Raw genomic sequence first — 22,893 nt, 5'->3', positions numbered from 1 at the left:
GAGCCATGGGGGCTGCCCTGTGTGGCGATTTTTAAAATGTCCTGTCCATCATATTAGTTTCCTTGGGCTGCCATAACAAAACACCAGAAATCAGGGAGTTTAAAATAATATAACTGTATTCCCTCACACTTAGTATTGGAGACTAGGAATCTGCCATAAAGCTGCCCCCAGGGCTGTCCTCTCTCTGAAGGCTCTAGGGGAAAATCCTTCCTTGCTTTTTCCAGTTTCTGGTGATTCCCTATGTTGTCCTCCACACTCCTCAGCTTCGGCCTCACTGTTCCAATCTCTGTGCCTGTCTTCACCGCTTTACATGGCCTCATTCCCTGTGTCTGTGTGTTCTTTCCTTTTCTTATGGGGACACCAGTTATTGAATTTGGGGTCCACCTTAATCCCTGAAGACTTCATCTTAAGTAAGTACATCTGCAAAAACCTTATTTTCAAGGAAGGTTACAATCTAAGGCTCCATGTGGACATGAATGGGGGTCTGGGAGGGACATTAACCAACCCACTACAGTGTTAATCTATGTCAGGCATTGACTTGGGACCCAAGACACAATTCTGAGCAAAAAGCAATATGGGTCCTACCCTCTTGGATATTATTTATTTATTTTTTAAAAAATTTTATTTATTTATGATAGTCGAGAGAGAGAGAGAGAGAGAGAGAGGCAGAGACACAGGCAGAGGGAGAAGCAGGCTCCATGCACTGGGAGCCCGACATGGGATTTGATCCTGGGTCTCCAAGATTGCGCCCTGGGCCAAAGGCAGGGGCTAAACCACTGCACCACCCAGGGATCTCCCCTCTTGGATATTATAGTCTAGCATGAAAATTAGGTATACCTCAAATAGTGTTTACATGAATGCTAAATATATGCAAGGGCATGTGATCTTTGAGAGCCTATTATAGCAGGAGAAATTGATTATGTCAAGAAGTTGGAAAAACATTCCTGGAACAGTTTTCTAGAAAAAAGGTTCACAATAGCTGTGTTTTCAGTTTTGAAAAGGGAAGAACATTTTATTATTATTATAGAAACCTGATAGAAATGGAAGAGGAAAGGAATCGACACACAGATGAAGGTAATAGTAGGCAATAATGAGAATAAGGCAGAGTTACATCAAATCAAGTACTTACAACATCCAGCCTCATCAGCTGGGGAAGCCCCATGGAGATAGCCAGGCTGGAGTCCCAATTGAGAGACCAGGGGAAAGTGTCCTCCCCTCAACTGACCATCCCAAAAGGGCAATATTTATAGGGCAAATGACAGGTTTTGAAGTTAAACATTTGTTTGCCTACATGCAGTTTGAGCAAGCTTCATTTCTATGTTAATCACGTTTTTATACTTATAAAGAAGCCTGGACTATGAGTGTCTGCCTTCCCTCCTGGATTCCATTCTGGGGGGCCATCCCAGCCTGGAGCAGGAGAGGATATGAGGCAAGATTTATAACTCTGGGTGTCCAGAACAGAAGGGCCAGTTCTGACCTGGAGGCCAGATTATATATTTCAAATAACCAAGCCTCCAAGGTCCTTTACATACCATGAGTCTCACAAACAACGTTTTTTTAGCCCACTTGCATAAGTGCAAGTCCATGTTGTCTGTTATGCAGGACAAGCCACAGAAACATGCATCCAGAAAAGATAGTGAATTTTGAACGGAAATATGAAAGGTGAGTGGGGAGAGATAGATAGGCAAAAAGTGGAGAGAAGAGAGAAGAGAGTTCCAGACAAGAAAGAATGGCAGGTATAAGTGACTTCTGGGGGGAAGGAACACATTCAAGGAGGTAAAATACAGTCCTTGTAGTTGGTATTTCTCACACTTTACAGAACTAAAAATCAGAATTTGCCCAAACTCTGGTCTCTAAATATAATATACTATTAAAAACAGAATACTTTGGAAAAAATATCTGAATCTTGGTTTAGAGTAGGAAATATACTAGATATCTATCTTGTTATACCAAAGATTAAGGAAATCAACAGACTGCTGACTGGGATTGTGTCAAAGAATTTAGGAGCCACCTTGAAGAGGCTTGTACTGGCCAAAGATGGGATAATTTGAGCATCAAAAGGAAATATTTGGAAGGGGATGAAACACATCACTTTAAAATTTAGGAGTACAAAATGATATTTAAAAACTAACTTTTTAAACTTTGGTGGCTGTGAGGGAACCAACCTATTATCTAAAAACTAGTAATTAGGAGGAAAGAATCAAGCATTTATTTCTACTGTGTGAATGAGTTGTCTTCAGGATAACCATAGAATTGATGAAGATTTCTGTTCATAGAAGCATGTCAGCTAATAGATGGCAAAGGAATGAGAAAATATCACCATATTTTAAACCCCTTATGAAACAATGGAACTAAGTATATGATCCACTGATGGCCATTGATTCATAGGTATCTAAAGGAGAGCTGAATTTTCTGTACCTCTACAAACATTCTATCCCAGATCTGAACCTGAATTAAATCATGCTTCTAGATCTAACTATACAGTTTCAGAAACATATTAAAGGACATGATAGAGATGGAGTCAGCAAAATCTTAGAGTTTGATGAACTCTGCAGGAATAAATTATCTGGTTTCTTTAACGAATGAATTGCCAAGAGAAAAATGAGAGAGGAGGGCCCTATCAATTAAAAGAGATAAAGGACCCAACAAACAAATGCAATACGTGGATCTGACTTGGATTCATATCCAAACCTACCCAGTGGTAAAAATAAAAAACAAAACATATGTGTTTTACACAATAAGAGAAATTCAAACACAGTGGATATTTGATGATGTTGGAGAATATCACCTTCTCTTGGGAGGCAAGAATAATGAATATATTTAAAAAAGAGTTCTTGTTTTTTTAGATGCATACTGACATATTTATAAATAATACAATAGCAAGGATTTGATTCAAAATATTCCCATTGTTGTATGGAAGGAAAGAAGCAGATGGTAAAAGAGATACACAACAAGCAATGGCCTAAGTTGTAGAGTTTTGTAACTGGGTGACAGGTGCATGGGGAAATCATATTCCTTTCTTTTTTTTTTTTTTTTTTGTATTCTATACTGTTGTCAATGAAAAGTAAAAAGAGAGGAAAAAATTAGGAAATAGAAAAGAGCACACTGTGAATTCCTGTTTCTCTTTTATGTCATTGTGTTTTGGTGCTTGACTCTGGATAGTGTTGGTTTCCTCTAGAATGGTTACCAAAGTAACAACTCTTGTGTGTCTCCAGGCAGGGAACATGCTAGAGTTATGGAGTCAAGATCCCTTGAGATCTTGTAAGTGTTGGATGACCAAGTAGTATAGGGAATTGGAAAAGAAGCTGTTACATCTTTTCTTTCTTTCTTTGTTTTTTTTTCCTTTCTTTTTTTCCTTACTTGTGTGCTTTCTAAAGGAAAGATAAACTCAGGAGAGGATGAGAATGGCACACTTAAAAAATACAGAGCATATTCCTTTTACCCTGAACATAGCAAGTTCAAACTAAAAACTAACCTAACAATTTAAACAATGACCACATCTTTGTTTTAAAAAGTTTACACTGTGTAGACACTGCTTTTGAGTGAATAATCAGTGTTTGCTTAGAATATTGCTTTTATCATTTTTAATGTTCTTTTTTTTCTGAAATTGGTACTTGAAACCTTGGTCAATTTAGAAACTGATGTATTTGTACTTATATCACTTGAGCTCCTTTCACATTACCTGATGACTCTATAATAAATTAAATTTGTTCTAATTTTAGAGTCTATCAGAAATGTCTTTTGGTAAAAAAAAAACACACAGGAGAGGATATGGTGAACACATCAATAAATCCTCAATATTACAATATATATTAAGCACATATGACAATCATATAAATAAACAAAATCATAAGCTTTTAATCAAGATATACTCTAAATCAGTATACCTTAACACATGGAAATCTGTCAAGAAAATAAATACAACTGTACAACTCATGGAAATCTGTCAAGAAAATAAATATGTTGACAATACCTAAATTAATTTCCAGCTTGAACATTTCTGTTGAGCTCTAAAATGGCAAATTGACTTCTGGACTTTTCCACCTCTATGACCTTCCCACAAACAACTAAAAATCAATAAGCTTAATTGAGTTCAATTCAACATTCATTTATTGAACACCTTTCAATAGATGTGTTAGAAGCTGGGAACACAGAGATAACTAAGACCCAGCCTCTGATTCAAAGAGGTCTCTCTCTCTCTCTCTCTCGCTCTCTCTCTCTCTCTCTCACACACACACACACACAGAAACCACAATTCTTTATTCACCAAAACTTTTGCTTTCTTTTCAGTTTTATGTCTTAGTGGATGTCAGCAAGCAGTTCCCAAAGCTAGAAGCATTTAAATCATTTTTGACACATTTTTTCCTCACAATTGGCATTCAATTCGTTTTCCAAGTCTTTTTTATTCTACCTTTCAAAATTCTCTGATTCTGTATCCTTCACTGCAGTCTCGTAGCTACGGATGAGCTTTGCACTTTGTCATCATTCTCCTCGACTATTGTAACAGCCTTCTGATTGGTTTCTCTGCTTTCAAATTGCCCCCTCTCCTTCCTGCACACCCATTGTCCTTCACTCCTAGACTTGCTTCATGAAAACAAAGATCAGATCACATTACTCTCTTGTTTTAAAACCTTTTCTAAATGCATTATACACCTTTGTTGCCTTCCAGACTTTCTGCAGAGCTTGTACATAAGCTTAGGGAGGACCTAGGTGGTACAGGGAGAGAAGACTAAAACATTCACTACCCTATCTGAAAGGAGAACTACTCAGCTCCAGCCTTGTAGAAATACTGGAGGGCTGGGCTCAGTTTTAGCAAAACTTTGACCGTTTTTTTCTGTCAGAAGCTAGAAATCCTGATTTTTATTGGATTCCCTTGGTTTTGAGATATTGGCTTATATTTTAAAATCACACTGTAGGACCACTTAACTCTGGGTAATTTTGTGACCTTTTTTTGCTCTGAACGTCTCATCATTTATTAGTCTGGCAAACTCCTATTCATCTATTAGGACAGAGACCAAATGTCCCTTAATCTGCAAATTCTTTTTTAACCTGCTGAGAATTATAGTTCACTAGTCTGAACTTTCATAAACTTTGACTGAACTTGAATTTAATAGTTAAATAAAAAGTGTAACATGCTTGGCTTACATGATATATTCTTTAATTATTTAACCTACCAATAGTTTACTGAGGGAAAATCTGTATCGATGTCAGAAGAAAAGAGAAACTTCGGATTTTCTCATTCTTTTCAAAAGTTATCATCTAACAAGCCAAACTTAAGAATAAGTGGTTTTTTTGAAGAACAAGAGTTTGAAATAGAGGAAGGAGGGAATCTGTTTCAAACACTTCTTTCCCTATCAAATGTACTGCAATGAAAGATAATACATCAGAGGAGAAAGCAAAGAGACATAGCGGGACTTATAAACAAGAACGGTTATTGCCATCCAGCAGAATTGGCACAGAGAGGGGGAGGGTGGAAGGTACAAGGAGACTGGTGGTCTGGTTCCCAGTGGGGATTACAGCTCTTGCTGAGTAGAGGAGGCTTAATACACTCAGCTCCACATGGGGAACCCCAGCCCGACTCTACTCCTGGGGATAAAGGAGGAACAAATACAAATATTTCAGACATACAGAGACATATGACAAATAGTTTATTCTGCCAATAACTCAACAAAAATTAATAGAAGTGGTATGTTAAGGAAAAGTGAACCTAGGAGTTAGGCACAGGCTATAGGACACATTGAGCACGGAAACTGATACAAAGATGTTAACTATTTAATAAAAAATAACTATTATTGAAAGTAAAACTAACACCCTCAAAGACAAGATGATGAGGGCTGCTTTGGTTTTCTTTAGGTAGCTAAGGAATAGTCAAGAATGGAAATACTGAATAACTGTTTTGTTTTAAAAAATGTAGGTAAGTTTGCAGGATAAAATGTAACAGCAATGAAAATGGAGAACAATCTATAGATTTTGTACTAACAGAAGGAAAAGGAGGAAAATAAAAATATTACATATGCAATGGAAGACAGGAAAGAAGATAAAGAAATGGGGGTAAAGATTGTAAACAGAAAACACAAAATGGTACATGTAAGTTCAAATACATTGGTATTTAGATGAAAATACACCCAAAGTGTAACGGATTTTTAAAAGCATAGTTATTTGCTATTTATGAGCTATACCTAAAACAAAACATATACAGAGATAGATTAAGAAAATATCAACCTGAAGAAAGCTGGTATAGCAATAGTAATATAACGAAAAACCAAAATTTAAGGCAAGGCCATTAATAGTTAAACAGAATGATTTGAAATCATGATAGAATGGAGAAGGTAGACTTATGAACTTGTACACATCTAACAACATAACCTTGGGCAACATAATGTATTTATTTAAAAGGAGATATTGATTTTGTAAATACAGAAATTCATATACTCAACACCCCAATCAAGATATAGAATGTGCCTATCTCCTGAGATTCCCCTTGTGCTTCCTTCCAGGCAATTCCTACTCTCCCCACCCTGTAGTTATGTACTGTGTTGATTTCTATTCACAAATTATAATCTTGAAATTCATGTATATGGAATTATAAAGTATTTCTTCTTGTGTTTATGGATTTTTTTTTTTGCTCAACATGTTTTTGAGTATCATTCACTTTGCTTTATTAATATCGATGGTTTATTATTATTTATCACTGAGGGGTGTACCATTGATGGCTACCATGATTTACTGTTTGCCTGTTGATGAACATTTAGGTTGTTTCCAGATTTGGGCTATTATAAATAAAGCTACTGTAAACATTTCATGCAAAAAGATAAATTAATAAAAGAGAATACTGACACATCAGCAATCATGCTGGATTATTTGTGCATATACCTCAATTAGAAACAGACTAAGCATGCCAACAATGAATAAGGATTAGAAAATCTGAACAACACAATTGGTAAGGTTGATCTATATAGATGAGTATATACACATATTCAAATAAAATCTTGCTCCCAATATTAAAGAATATACATTCTTTCTGAGTTTACATTGACCATTTACAAATACTGACCACCAGTCAAGTTATAGTGCAAAGAAATCTCTATGAAGTTTAAAGAACTGATATCATGGAGACTAGAATCTCTCTCTCTCTCTCTCTTTTTTTATCTCTCTCTTTTTTTAAAAAAGATTTTAGGGACACCTGGGTGGCTTAGCAGTTGAGCACCTGTCCCTGGCTCAGGGCATGATCCCATGGTCTCAGGATCGAGTCCCACATCGGGCTCCCTGCCTGGAGCCTGCTTCTCCTCCTGCCTACGTCTCTGCCTTTCTCTCTCTGTGTCTCTCATGAATAAATATTAAATAATTTAATATTTTAAATTTAATATATTTTTAAAAGATTTTATTTATTTATTCATGAAAGAAACACAGAGAGAGGCAGAGACGTAGGCAGAAGTAGAGGCAAGCTCCATGCAGGGAGCCCCATGTGGGACTTGATCCCAGGGTCCTGGGATCACAACCTGAGCTGAAGGCAGATGCTCAACCACTGAGTCACTCATGTCCCAAGACTAGAATCTCTTAACATTGAAATTAGATTAGAATTAAGAGAAGAGAGCTTTAAAAAATATGTTTGGAAACAAAAAAAATCACCTTTAAATTACACAGATTAGAAACTATAATAAAAATTACAAAATACTTAGAAATGAACTATGACATTTCCTATGTATTTCCTGTATGTAGCAGAAATGGAGCTACACTGCTATAAACACCTGTCATAAAATGGTTTTTTGGTTGGCTGAAGAATCAGACCAAGAGCTCCAACACAAAGGACGTACTGAAAACAATTCAGAAAGGTTAAAAAGGTAGACAAGGGAATAGGAAGTGAATGCTAAGGAGAAAAAGATGGAGTTATGATATTAACATCAGTCCATCAGTGCAGAAGTGTTAAATGAGATAAGGAAGTGGGTTTTTTTTTGTTTGTTTGTTTGTTTGTTTTTTTAAGAAAAACAAAGGGTAAAAATCCACAAATGGATGGGAATGTTTTAAGTTCATCAATAAATACCAAAATGAGAAATAAAAGCTGATGCTTGGTCTGGCCACCACTGCGATGTGTACACCCTATGCCACCATCAGAGAAAGAAATACTTTCCATCTGAGATAAAATGTGAAAAACCAAGAATGCTTGAGTCCCCTCCAGAAACAAAGCCTTGAGGCTCTTTCCTATAAAAGTTGCTGACTCTATGAGAGAGCAATGTTATCTCTGACATCTGAAGATGGGCAGCATTCTTGCAGGTCGGGTTATCATGCGAAGGATGATATATCTTTCTTACCAACAACGGGAATAATGGATAGATAGACTGTAACTTTGTGTTTTTTAATCCTTTAAATATTGCCTACATCCTTTATTCAAGAAACCCAGTTCTTCGGAAGGCTGGACTCCACTATACATATTGTCTTACTGCTTTAATTTTTCTTTACCACAGCATCAAGCTATATCACACATAAAAAGCAGGAAATGTAACAGAAATGCATTTGGGCAGAAATGGACAGATGTGCTTAGCAATGGACAGAAATACAACGATGGTGATATTAACTCTTCTTTTTGGACTCGTGACAAACTGAGGAGATGCAAATGAAAAAAGTGCAGAACATTCAAAAAATGGGATTATATTCATACTCAAAAAACAGGCTATAATTTTCTTACTCATTAACTTTGTCACTGTTGATTACCCACGAAGAAAGATGAAATCACTGCACTGCCACTACCTCCACATTTTGTTTGTATGACTGTTGTTAAATTATCATATTCATAGCATTTTCCTCCATAACCATTCTCCCATACATTTATTTATTTATCGCTCACCACTAATGCCTTTGTCGTGGATTCTGTAGTCATTTCTTACTTGGCTACCACACAGTTTACTCTTCTTAAGCTCTTGTGAGTTTTCTCGTCCCCAGTTCCCCAGGGTTTGGAAATATCTCTGTGTGGCCTTGTTGTGCCCGTGTTGAGGCTCTGTGGGTGGAGCTCTTAGGTTTGACTTCTAGCCTTGCCACTCACTATGTGACCATGAGCAAGTAACTGCTCACGTTTCCTCCTTAAAAGAGGGATCCCCATAAGTGCTGTTTATTCTATCTGTTGGCCTCACTGCATGCCTGCCCTAGATCACCCTTGGGCCCTGCTCTGCCTCATTCTGTACCCTAGGAGGCTGACTACTGCTTTCTGCATCATCTGAGTTGCCAGATTGCTGGCTTCCAGCTAGACTGGGCCAAGGGGAAGGGCTTGCAGGAAATCAGGTGGCTGGGGTGGGGAATCACCTTCCTTGCTTTCCCCCTACTGCACCCCTTCTGTGGATGGTCCCTGAAAGTGGCCACTCCTCCTAGCTCCAGCTCTCGCCAGACTCTGACAACACTGCTTCCTCCTCTCACTCCTCAGTCCCAAGGGTGGGAATGGTATGCTACCACTGTTTTCTGCAAATTTGGCCAGACCTTCTTGGTCCTTTTAACCTTGACTAAAGTTAACCTTTAACCTTTGACCATTAACTAACCTTTATTTGTTCTTTTGCATGACCTTTCTGAGCAGTTTCTTTATAGTCACTTGGTGAAGTGTATTGCCTGCCAGGATCCTGACTGATACTATCCTTAGGAGGAATGGCCCTGGAGATAGAACTCTCACCCTGGCTTGCTAACAGCCATTTCCTGGATGACCTCCATAACGTGGCCACACAGGACACACGCAGTGGGTGGCACGCCACGGCATCACGATCACAATTGCTCTCGTAGTGGTGTGAGCCAGAGAGCCAGCGAGGGCAAAGCTTTGGAAGATGACCAGGCTGTTGTACTCCCTAATATCATGACAAGGATGATGACAAACATTGTAGGCAGTGTTGCCTGCTTCTGACTGTGCCAGAGAGCTTGTATAAAAATAGATTGCTTTACCTTCATTTCAAGACAAAAGTAGAGAACCAGAAAGGTTCTATGGAGGCCTTAAAAGAACCCTTCTTGCCGATAGCTGCAGAGCAGACACGAATAAGGATCAGACCTAAAATTGAATTGCTTGGTTGCAAAATTCAACTCTGGTTAAGCCTGAAGTCTCTTTTGCTAAGGTTAGAACACTGGTTGGGAAAGAAGAGATTCTGAGATTCTGAGATAGGGACATTTGTTGCAGGCATGATTTGAATCTCCAAATTATTCTGGATGTCCCTTGTTATTGCAAATAGTTCCTCCTCCCCTCAGGAAATCACTCTCTCCTTTCCCTGAGGCCTTGCAATATTTCCCGAGGTGGTTGCCTTGCCAGGGGAATACCTCTTCATCTAGACCTACCCACAAGGTCTCTGGGCTCAGAAGGAGGGTAAAATCATAGCATGGCACAGGGGAGCTGTACATTCACTTGAAGGACAGAGGGTATGGTACATAGACCAAAGGAACTGCAGGTGCTTTTCACTACTTTTCTATGGTCCAAAATCCAGGGAGTATTACATAAGAGATCAGGGATTTCCAAATTTTGACTTGCAAGGCCAATGGCCCGTCACCTGTTTTTGTATTAAATGCAAACGAAGAATGAATTTTATGTTCCTAAATGTCTGGAAAAGAAAGTATTTTATGTCATATGGAAATGATATGAAATTCAAATCTCAGTGTCCATAGATAAAGCTTTTTTGGGATGCCACCATGCGCTTTGATCTATGGGCACTTTTGTGCTGCAAGGTAAGTTGTCACGAGAAAGTGGCTCTCACAGCTAAAAACTATTTACAATTTGCCTCTTTACAGAGAAAGTTTGCTGAATCATATTCCACATCCTGGAGATAATAGTTTCAAGTGTCACCTTTAAATTGGGATCCTAGTTTTTACAGGGATAATGAGAGCCTGGCGGCAGAGGCCAGGTGGTAGACCATTAGAGAGACAAAGTAGGCATAATTTCTATCATAGGCAGCATCAGAGTGGCCGATTGCTTTGATCTGCTGGAATCTATACTGGTGGTGAATTGATTGTGGACCTATAGGTATGAAATGAATGTGTATTCTATTAAGATATTGACTGGGCTATATAACCTTGTGGCATAAACATGATTAGACACTCCATAATGAGAAGGCACAGACTATCATCAATTCTAGATGTAAGCCAGTTTAGAACTAGAGGGTTAATTGAGGTGAAGCTGAGTTGTGTGAAGTATCCTGTGGAAAGCGACATAGCTACAAATATAAACTGTAAATCTTTCTCTAAGTGTTTCCCATAGGCTGTTTATAGGGTGATTGTGCACTGGGGAAAGGACATTTTCCAGACCTTCCATATAAGATACTCTAGGTTGATGCTGATTGCTAAGTACCCAGTATGCCATTGTGACCTACCTACCAGTCAGTGTAGTGGCTTTTGGAGTTAGGTAGATGGAATCATTTTAAACCTATTATGAAAATATTTCAGACACATAGAGGCATATAGAATGCTTATAATGATGTACTCATCCTCCACTGTAACAATTATCAATATTTTGCTTCTGTTGTTTTATCTAACCATATTGACACATTACCCCACACTTGGGAGATTTCTAAAAAAAAAAATTCCAGTCATCGCATTATCTATAAATACTATGTACCTCTAACAGATTATTATTATTAATTATTATTTTAGTTTTAGTAATTTGTACACCCAACGTGGAGCTTGAACTTACAACCTCAAGATCAAGAGTTGCATGCTCTCCTGGTTGGGCCAGCCAGGCACCCCAGGACTTTTTAATATAACCACAATATCATTATCACATTAAAAATAATAATTCTTTGTTATTATCTATTACACAGCCCAAGTTTGAATTCTCTCATAAAAAAATGGCTTTTTTGGGTGATTTAGTTGAATCAGTACTCAAATTCCTGGCATATCCCAAGCTTCTTTTATGTAAAGAAAGGTTCCCCCTTTGTACTTTTTATGGTATTTGGTGAAGAAACTGGGTCATTAGTCTTGTAGAATTTCATTTATTCAATTTTTGGCTGAATGTATTCTTGTCATATCATTTAACTTAGTTTCCATTCTCTCTCCAAATACTCTCACCAAGCAAAAATAGTAAACTAAGAAGAGTGCAACCTTCCTGAGGGTAATTGTGGAGATTAGGGCCATACTTCCATTTAACTTACCTATGTTGTTGGTCCAAAAGCTAGGTAGATCTTCAAGAATGACAACAGGTTACCATAAACTAAAGTAGTGATACTGTTGTAGCTGTTCTTCAGATATGGTATCTTTCCTGGAGTAGATCAACACAGTCTTGCCCCTTGTTTACAGCTACTAACCTATCGAAACTAATAAGAAAATAATAATAATTTAAAAAACCCAATTCCTATATCCATTAGTAAAATCCAAAGCCATTTTCATTTCTTCAGAGGGCCCAGAGTAAATTCTTAATAGATCATGTCAGCTCTTCTGCTCTTTGTTGTAATGTACTAGAGGCATCTACAGAAAATTACGCATTGCATTGATGACATTTTGATAATCAGATCTGGTGAGCGAAAATATCCAGTGACTTCTACCTTAGTAAGATTTTTGTGTGTCTGTGGGTAGGAGATAAACCCCACAAAATTCAAGGATCTACTGTTGGTGAGTTGCTTGAATCCTAACGTTCTGGGGTTTATCTGGATACTCCTAAAGTGAAGGTCAAGTTATTGTAGCTTGAATTGCACATCACAGATGATTTTGGGTGGGCCTCTCTTGAGTTGGGGGGCGCTATAAACCATCTTTGTGTATGTTACTCTGAGTCATCTACTGACTTGCTTTACAAGACTATTATTTTTGAGAGGAGACCTAAAGGGAGTTCTGTAGAAGTTTCATATTGTGGTGTGAGCTGCCTTACCACTTGGACCTAATGATCCTTGTGTCTTTCACCTCAGTAGGAGGGTCACTGTGTATTGGCTTTCAGACCGTAGGGTTTCAGAGTAAACTCTGACCTTTTCTACTGCCAAGATTCTCTGCATGAGAAGCAGCTCATGTTTTGCTATGGGGTCCTTAGGAAGATGGAGTAGATGACCACTCGACCCCAAAGTGACTCAGATCTGAGAAACTCATTGTCTGGTATTTTCTGATCTACCATATCCTAAATTGTATGACAGCAATCCATCAATAATTAAAAGTGGGTCTGGGTCTGAGCAGGTCCAGAGGGTACTAGTAAATTTGATGAAAATGTGGCTCAGACTCTCACAGTTAATGTTTACTCCTTCATGTCACACATATGGCTTCATGGGGAGATAATTATGACCAATGAACAGAAGAGGAAAAATTTAAACCTTGGTTTACGTGTGAGTGTGTATAATGGGCTGGCAACAGCAGGCAGCAGAGAGCTAAAATATTTCTACAGGCTTAGTTAAGACTGACTATATGGTCATTGGTGCAGGGGAGATTCCTAGTAGGCAGAACTTCAGTAGTCCATTCGGTGGTCTTCTGTCTTTAGAGAGAAAGATGGCCAGAAGTATGGATCTCCATGGGGTCATAGGCCTGTTAGCAGGTTAGTTGAAGAATCAGGGTCTTAGAAAAATGGCAGGTTTGGTGACAAGAAGGCCTTAGATAAAGTGAGTACTCATCAGTGCAATCTCTCATTAATGAGGGGACAAGATAACCTGTGCTGTAGATATCAGCCTCTTTTTAGCAGCCATGGTGTTTGCCCAGAAGATTCATTTCCAAAGTGGACATGGCATTAAGGATGGAAGTTATATGCAGGCATAACAGTATAGACTCTCCCTTACCAAGGCTAATCAATCAGACTATTGCTATCGCTGAGTGTCCAATCTATCTACAGCACAGGCCAATGCTCTGCTCCCAGTATGGCTTCATTCTTTAGAGGAACGGTCACTCCCTCTGAATGATAAATTGAATATGTTGATTTAGGCTATCCTTATAGGACTAATGTTCTGATTACAGATTTGCCTTCTCTTCCTACATTTCGTCTGTTAGTACTACCATTTACTATTGAGAGACCCACAAAATACCATGGTGTTCCTTACCATATCCTAGGCCAAGAAACTCATTTCGTGGTGAAAGAAGTATGGTGATGAGCTCAGACCCATTGGATTCATTGGCCTTCCATGAAGACTCATGATCTCAAAGCAGGTGGACTGATAGAACAGCAGAACTAAAAGAAAAGTGTAAAAGCTATTACAGTCTTAGCTTTAAGACCGTGCTTTGTGATGTTTTAGTGCTCTCCTGCAGGAAGGAATTCTGACGCCGTTATCAGTGTTATGTGCGCCATTCCCTTACAGTCAGAACGTTATCATCTGGGAACTAAGAAGTGGAGTTCTGAGGGACTCATCTCACTATTGCACCTAATAGCCTAGAATTTCTGCTTCCCACTTTTGCACTGTGGTCTTGGTGAGTTGGGGGTCCTATTGCCTAAGGGATGAGTGTTTCCATTAGGTTAAACAGACTTGTTACAGTAAATTAGAGAGAATGCCCACCCCTGCCCCCCACCCCACCATTTTAGGCTCTCCCAGGCACGGAAGCAACAGGCCATGATGCCTGATCCCTAATACCAAGAGGAAATTGGGTTACTGTTCTACAAGGGGATAGGGGGACTAGGTTCTGAAAGGCAGTCACTGAGACACTTCTGGTGCTTACATTTTTGTACCTGGAATACTACATTTTTGTTTATGGTCCATCCCCCCCCCCCCCCCCCCCCCCCGCCCCCCGGCCAAACTGTAAGCTCTGTGAGGATGGGACTGTGCCATTTTCTTCATTGCTGTATCCCTGGCTCCTGTAGTTTAGTAGTTGTTTAATAAATATTTGCTGAGTGACTGTATGTGCACTGCTGACTCCATCAACTGGGAGTTAAACTTTTGGACTCCGGGGTCAGGTCTTCTTCTAGGTTCCATTACTTTTACCTGTTCAACTTAGGGGAACTTGTGACCTGAACCTTCCTCTGCATTGGCTTCCTCACATGTACAGGGGCCATTGCTACAAGTCTGCATCTCTTATCTATAAATCCATAGTCCAAAAGATTCTGAAAACTCCAAGTTTTTGTATGTTTGGCACAAATTTATTTGGGAGCAAAACTTGGCCTGATTTGAATTGATATGAGCTCCTTATAGATTTTTTCTATATAATTTTTATAATTAGTGTGAATATTCATAGATTTGATTAAACATATTGACATGTTTGAATACAAAGTGCTTCTGTAGGACCCGTGGATTTTATGTGTTTTTTTAAATGGCATATATACCTTATTCCTTTTCTAAAACCTGGTTAAAAAAAATCTAAATTTCAAGACACATTTGGCTTCAGGGTTTTTGAGTATGGAATTGTCTACCAACAGTAGTACCTCCCTTATTGTGTTGTTGTGAGGATTCAATGAGTTAATGTATGTAAAGTACTTAGTGCCTGCCACACAGTAAACAATAAATGTTAGCTGTTATAGTGGTCAAGATGCTTTGTTTTCTCTGATATCGTGGTAGTAAGATCTCTTTAACTTCTTTCACATCCTATTTGAGACTGGTTTGTATCTTTTAGAGTTTATCATGAGGGCTGGGTAACATGTATTGTGCTTCTTTTTCTGTGTAGGAGGCATAGGGGAGAGGAAGACAGCTCATTTGGATTGTGGAAAGCCACATTTTGTGAGACTGGTTTCTGCTTTCACCACTCCAGCTTGTTCCAAAGCCTTGCCCAGGGTTTACTATAACTATGTGAGGTCATACATGAAGCCTGGAGAGATATCCAATGTAGGGTGAATCCTGGAAACTAGTCTTCACGTAGAGATAGGCTATACTTTCTTCACCTGCTTCTTCCCAACTGCTGTTTATATGACCAAAACTAAGATAAAACTTGTGAGCTGGACTATAGCCTCATCATCTGCTGGGAAGGAGTGGCTTAACACCCGGGGTTCTTTGTGGTTTCATCACCCTGGGCCTTTAGTACTTTCAAAGGAGCTTGTTTTAAGTCTCTTCTGTTCATATCTTTTTTTGTTTTGTTTTGTTTTGGTATTCTGTTTTGCTAGATGCATATATTTTGTTGGATATAATTAGCCCTAGGCCGTTGTGAATAGCCTGCCTTCTCTTTGCAGCTTTGTTCTGAGCTGGAAAAAAAAATAAGACACAAAATAGATAATAAGCTCTAGAGATTTTTTTTTTTCCTGATTCTGGGAGAATACAGGTAGATTTTTATGTTTTCTTTCTTTGGAGTCTCTATACCTTTTGTCTTCTTCCTACATTGGAAGTATTCTTTTCATATATGTATATATAACTTTGTCTTCTCTCTTCTTTTTCTTTTTTTTCCTTCACTATTAGTAGCTATACTAGTTCCTGGAATAATCCCTCTCTCCATCTCCTCCCCCTCTTCAGCTTATGCTTTTCACTGAGTAGGCATAAGGCTGTGTCTCTTCTTATGTTTGATTGCTACTGGCTTAGTTTTTTTATGTCTTGTTTTACTTAAAATTTGTAAATTTATTTAGTTGTGGTGGGAGAGAATCTGTGATGGTTTCAGTCTGCCAACTTAAACTCTGAAAATCTAATCAACTACATGATCTTTTATAGTATAAAGGTATGTTGTCCTAGACGGCAGTTCATAGGAATTAGTGGGTCAGGGTAATTAGACATATGGTAGTTAAACTTTTGTGTGCACAAGGGACTCAAGAGCTGCTGACAGAGCTGACTAAGCCCTTCTAAGTGCCACAGTGAATGGTTTACATCAATTCAGGTGCACTGATTCAGGTGCATTTCCATTTTTTCCCTCCTCCTTTCTGCTGGATACAGCAGATAAAAGGACTATTGACCAGGCTTCTCATAAAATCATTTCAATTCTTCACATCAGTGTTTATGTATAATACAGCCTGAAGAGACTGCATACTTTAAGGTATACATTCTATACATCATATATTGTACACATTTTTTGAGCATGTACTATGGACAGTGTACCTACAGATAGAGCAGAAAAATGAAGGAAACCAAAATTCTTGCCTTCATGTTGCCTATATAATGTTGGAGGGAAACAGAGAACACACCAAATGCACCAAATGGGTAAGTACATTATGTACCTTATTAGAAGATGCTTAGCTATGGAGAAAAACAAATCAGGAAAAAAACAATAGAACCAGAGGGAGGGCTATAAATTATCCTATTTGGGAAAGGCCTCACCAGGAGGGTGACATCTGAGAAAAGATTTGAATAATAGGAGAAAGCAAGTCATGCATATTTCTAGGGGGAAGAAGATTCCAAGCAGTGGGAGCAGCAAGATAACACTCCCCTCCCCCATTTTTCCTCCTCCTTTCTGCTGGAGATAGCAGATAAAAGTGTTTTAATGTGTGGGTTGCTCAGAAAATTGTTTTAATTCTTCACTTCCTATCTATATAATATATAGCCTGAAGGGGCTTCATACTTTAAAGTAATTATTAACATTTGTAATAAAATTTAGGTATTCCTTTTGGCTATGAGAATGAGCATGCATAACTTAGTAACTGTCAATAAATATATGTTCTAATAAATTTAACTTGGTGCTTGTTTTTTGAGTTAGCACTGTGGAGGTGACTGGTTACAAACCCAAAGAAGGCCTTATTGGCTTTTGGCAGAGATCAGCATCCAAAAGTTAACAGGGGATCTGCTGGATTCTTCTAAGGAAAAGTTTCTTCCTTGCTTCTATTTGTATCTAGTTCTTCCTTTTAATATGCAGATAGTGGCCTGGGTTTGAATTGTGATTTCCTCTCTAGTCTCTGCATTGATCTCTCCCTCATAAAGCAGAGGAGCAAGATCTAAAAGGAAACAAACTTCTACTTGAATGAGCTGGGTGGTTTTATCAGGTGATTTCAATCTGAAAGTAAATTGTTCTCTGGAGAATATATGCTTATTGCTGAGCTGTTTTTTTTTTTTTTTGAAAGGATTTAACAAATAACTCCCAACATTCGTCTAGTTGTATTTGAAAAAGACATAATAAAACAGTCTTTGAGATTTAGAACAATGATCTAAAAATAGCTGAGACTGTATTCCCACTTGGAAAAAGAAGTCGCTATGAAATGATTTTTTCTTCTTATTCTGAGCATTGCATAAAGCAAAACCAATTCACAGCAACTAAAGTATATTCTCAAAGAGAAATCTCGAGTCATTTTCAGCTCAGGACTCTGGAGACCTCATTATCCTGCCATTACAAACAGACCTGCAGCAAGTTGTTTATGCCTTTCTGCAAGTGAGTTAAGCAAATGTCACAGGGATTGCTATGCAGATACATTACTAGTTGCTGGAACTTATACAGATAGGCTCAGATATACCCTTAATAAGAGTAACTAGACAGACATACATTTACTTAAATTTTTGTGTACATAAGGGAGTCAGAAGATGCCCACAGAACTGAGTCCTACTAAGTGCCACAGTGAATGACCTCCATCAATTCAAGTGCACTGATTGTATATATTCCCACTTTTTTCTCCTCTTTTCTGCTGGATTCAGCAGTTAAACGTCCTCTAATGACCGCTTAGAAAATTGTTTCAATTCTTCACTTTTTTCAATTCTTCAGTATCCATGTGTAATATAGCTTAAGGGGCTTCGTACTTTAAAGCATGCATTCTTACTTTATGGAATTAACCCATTTTTGAAAAATTGTGTTCTAATTTAATTGTATCTTAAAAGTTTTATATCAGTGAATCCCTAACGGCATACTCCCTGAGCAGATTTCTCAGAATCACAGTTGTTTACAGGTCTTTTTGAAAATTCTCCGTGTACTACCCCACTCCTATTCTGCTGGACTTCCAAGGGGAATGGGGGTTCTCCCCTTTTGGTTTCATGGTGAGTAGAAATCTTCATTGTGGAGAATCATGTTCTAGTTTGGAGCATATAACGGCCTGCAGAAATGTTGGAGACAAGGTTGAGAACTATGAGGAGCCTTCCCTCTTCTGTGGTCCTACAAAATCAAGCTTGCACTGCAGTCCTAGGGTAGTTTGCACACTGTATAGCTACTCTTTGTTCATATGTCTACCTAGTCCTCCTAGGAGCATCTTGAGGGCAAGAGAGAAGACTGCTTATATTGCTTATATCTTATATGTAGTATCTTCTCAATACCTATTTATTGAAGAATTACTAATTTTAAAGATTCAATACGTATTTTGAGGGATCAAAGTAGTATAAGATTATCTCAGTCTTTAAGGGATTTTTAGCACCATATAACATACATGTGTAAAGAGGAAAAACAAATTTGGGGTGAAAACAGTCTTTTTCTCCTTAGCAGTCTTCTAAGGAGAATAAATTCTAGTAAATGAGAAACCATCTTCTTTGGCTGAGCACCTTGATAGATTTGCATATACAAATGTAGGACCGATACTTATTCTGAGAATAGGGGACTAGAGGGCACTGACTTGTTCTACCAAATAGAATGAAGACATAATTTCTAGAAGGTGTTCCAGAGGGAAGGGGAAGAGATTGAGGCTGACAGAAAAGTTAAGTTGCCTTTCTTTGGATTATTGTGATATAGACCCTGCTAGGTCTCCCCACTTATTCAGTAAGGACTACTGAGTGCAGATTGGTGACTTAGGTATGTACATTCCTTGTAGAATATGTGTACATAGGATGTATACATCCCTGTGCCATTGCATGCACTCACACAAGCATGCACAAATCAAATTAATTTGATTAAATCTATTATTTACATAAAATCTTATATGAATGGGATTTATTTGCCTATCATTGTTTGGTTTTGTTTTGCAGACATCAGGGAAAGGAGCTGATTTCCACATCTGGATTGACCAAGGGCAGAATAGGAACAACAAAGAAAGGAGAGGAAGATGATTCACACACTGAATTAATTGCATAGAAGAAAGGGTTCAGAGCCAAAGATGAATATAAGCATAAAATCCACCCCCAGGAATTCACCAGAATTTTGTGGTATGTTAAGGACTGTCAGGAGAGGGGTCTGAGACACATTGGGATAGATCTTAATGGGAAGAAAGGCTCTAGCTGACATCTGAGTGATAGATCTATGAAGAAAAGAAAACAAAAAATTATGCAATATATTATAAATGTCAGATGAATGACAGATCAAATGGAGAGTAGAGTTCAAAGTGGGGGATATTTGAGCTGAGTCAGTTGGGAAGGCTTTTGGATTTGTTTTTTTTATGTGTTTTTGTTTTTTGATGGGAAGGTTTTTTGAAGAAATTAGGATTCCACTTAGAATCTTGTGAAAGAGAGAAGTGAATTTCTGATGAGGGATTATTATTCATTCAACAGATGCTCACTTATTTATTTAGCTCCTAGAATTTGTAGGCAGTATGCTAGACTGTCCATATATAAAGATTGTTAAGACATGATCCTTCTCTTCAAGAAACACAAACCTCAGGGTGAAAACAGCTTCATAAGGGCACCTGGAAAAACAAAATAAGGGCACCTGGGTGGCTCAGTCCTTTAAGCATCCAACTCTTGATTTGGTATTTACATGCCTATATTAGGCATGTGGATTAGATACCTCCTTGCTTGTGAGATGGTTGCATCACTTCTAGACATTCCATCCTCATGCACCTTAGGCAAAGTCCTTAGGTAAAAATGACAGCTTCTTTCCATAGCTAACTCTCTCTGTCTCTCTTTCTTTCTCTATCTCTCTCTCTCTCTCACACACACACACACATCAGCAAGAACTCTCTGTTCCCAGCAGACTTTACATCACATCTATTGACCCAAATTGTATCACCTGCATGGGAAATGAAATTAACAGGACTGGCTAGAGTTTAGAACTTAGACTAATTAAGATTCAGCTCCTGGTACTGGGATTTGAATCACTTTTATTAAGTACAAGAATGACCAGGAAAGCTAAACAACTAAGAAATTAATGAAAAAAGAGAGGATAGATTTGGATAGACAACCATCAGTGCCTATGATAAACTGAGCCCTGAGCAATGAGAAGGAGTTAACCATTTGAATGCCTAGAGAAGGATACTCTAGAGAAGGGAACAGCAGGCACAAATCCTTGGGAGTAGAAATTAGCTTATAATACGTTCAAGGGACAGAACGATGTGGGGTTGAAGCACAGTGTTATGAGACAGGGAATGGGAGGAGGTGAGAAGTGAAATGGTGTAGTGTTTAAGAATCCAGGCTTGAGATCGAGCCCTGGATAGGGCCCTGCACTGTGCATGGAGCCTGCTTAAGATCTCTCTTTCCTACTCTCCTACTCCTTCTGCCCTCCTCCTCCAAAAAAGAAAAAGAAAAAGAAAACAATTTCATGAGCAAGTAATGGTAATATCTGATAATATGATTAGTCATACGCTGGTGTCAGACATGTGGAAGAACACACGTAGGAATGATTCCTGCTTATTGTTTCAGGAATCATTTCCCTAAGAACTTGCATTTGAGTTGGGTCTTAAAAGAAGCAGAGGTTACAACTGGGTAGAGTATAAGAAAGGGTATTTTAATCAAAGAGAATGCTAGGAGCAAAGCTAGGAGACCTGAAGTACACAGGTATGTAAAATATGGCAAAGTCCAGTGTGGTTGAAGCACAATAGAATGTGCCAGGAGAAGGCTGGAATCTCACGCTGGGACAAGAAGGTGAAAGGTTCAAATGGTATTTATTTATAGGAAGGAGGCTGCACAGGTTTCTGAGCTGAAGAGCATGATGGCATTTATTTTGGAAAGATAATTGCATTTGGGAGGAGGATGACAACAAAAGAGGAGGAATTGATGGCTAACACTTGCATGGTAATAAATGTACCAGGTACATTCTAAGTTTCCCACATGTTAACTACTCAAGACAATCCCAAGAGGTAGGTCGCATTATTAACCGTATATTATAGATAAGGGAGCTATACAGGTTACATAGCAAAAAAAAAAAAAAAAAAAAAAAAAAAAGGTGGGATCAGGTTTGAACTCATTGGTCTAACTGCAGAGATCATACTTTTAAATGTTCCAATGAACTGCCTTTTAAAATTACAAAACCAAAGCAAATCCAAGGTAGAGGTCTCAAGATTTTAAAGTAGAACGATTAAAATGGGGATGGAACCCAAAAGCACTCCAGGAAGTGTGGCAAAAGGAGGTGTCAAGGATGAATCAATTTCTTGTTTGAATTCCCTGATCAGTGGTAAAGATATCAACCCAAAGAGACATGCCAGTTTATTCAGAAAATAAGAAAAAAAAAACCAGAATTTCAATAGATCGTGATCTTTATACTCTCAAGAAGCATCTAACCAAATTATGATAGAGATGTGTACTACAATTTCACTGTATATGGACAACCTTAAATTCACAGAAGTGCTGATGGTACAACTGCTAGATTGAATTTAAACCTGTGATACACGATACACAAAAATTCAAATACAAAGGAGAGGTTCAGTTAATCAATCCATTGTTTGGTGTCACATTAACATGAACATCTGTAAGACTGAATGAGTTTCACTTTTCATATAGTTTCTTTGCTGTGATGTAGCTGCTACATTTAAGAAATGAGGCCACCCTCAGAGACATGTATTCAAAGAAGCTGGCAATAATAGCATCTGTGGCTGTTTCTGGATTATAAAAACATTCGTGGCCCCTGGCATGTGCATATAGATTGCTGAATTTCATGAAATAGTAAAAATAATAATGCTTCATATTGATACAATGCTTTACATGGTTTTCATCACTTCCACAGAAAAAGAGATACAAAAATGAATATGCATTTCTTTTTTTTTAAGATTTTATGTATTCATTCATGAGAGACACACACAGAGAGAGAGGCAGAGACACAGGCAGAGGGAGAAGCAGGCTCCATGCAGGGAGCCCGACGTGGGACTCGATCCCAGGCCTCCAGGATCACACCCTGGGCTGAAAGCAGTGCTAAACCGCTGAGCCGCCCAGGCTGCCCTGAATATGCAGTCCTAAATAATTAGTGATAAAGCAGTATGTCTGACTCTTTAATATTTTCTTATGTGTTTCTTAGATGCCCATAATGTATTTGGAACTGAATGGGTATTAAAGGGAGTTCGGTAGAATCAAAGCCCTCGTGTTTTGTTTC

General features: G+C 38.3%; 1 protein-coding gene across 38 annotated transcripts in view; it reads left to right on the top strand.

The window, feature by feature from the left end:
- Positions 1-22,893, top strand: part of LOC102154803 (DDB1- and CUL4-associated factor 13-like) — a 212,062-nt gene that overhangs the window by 23,710 nt on the left and 165,459 nt on the right. For 29 of the 38 annotated variants that reach the window (XR_005353658.1, XR_005353649.1, XR_005353647.1 and 26 more), the window contains 2 exons: positions 19,626-19,802; positions 21,483-21,667. The gene's annotated coding sequence lies outside the window, so the exon portion shown is untranslated. Of the gene's footprint in view, positions 1-5,914; positions 6,088-8,462; positions 9,041-17,864; positions 18,115-19,625; positions 19,803-21,482; positions 21,668-22,573; positions 22,779-22,893 lie in introns of those variants that run through there. The other 9 variants (XR_005353668.1, XM_038526286.1, XM_038526287.1 and 6 more) reach the window with 6 other exon arrangements.

The sequence above is a fragment of the Canis lupus genome, chromosome 1, assembly GCF_011100685.1.
Source record: "Canis lupus familiaris isolate Mischka breed German Shepherd chromosome 1, alternate assembly UU_Cfam_GSD_1.0, whole genome shotgun sequence".
NCBI lineage: Eukaryota > Metazoa > Chordata > Mammalia > Carnivora > Canidae > Canis > Canis lupus.
The sequence above is the reverse complement of the archived record's forward strand: the minus strand, read 5'-3'. Positions and strand labels throughout refer to the sequence as shown.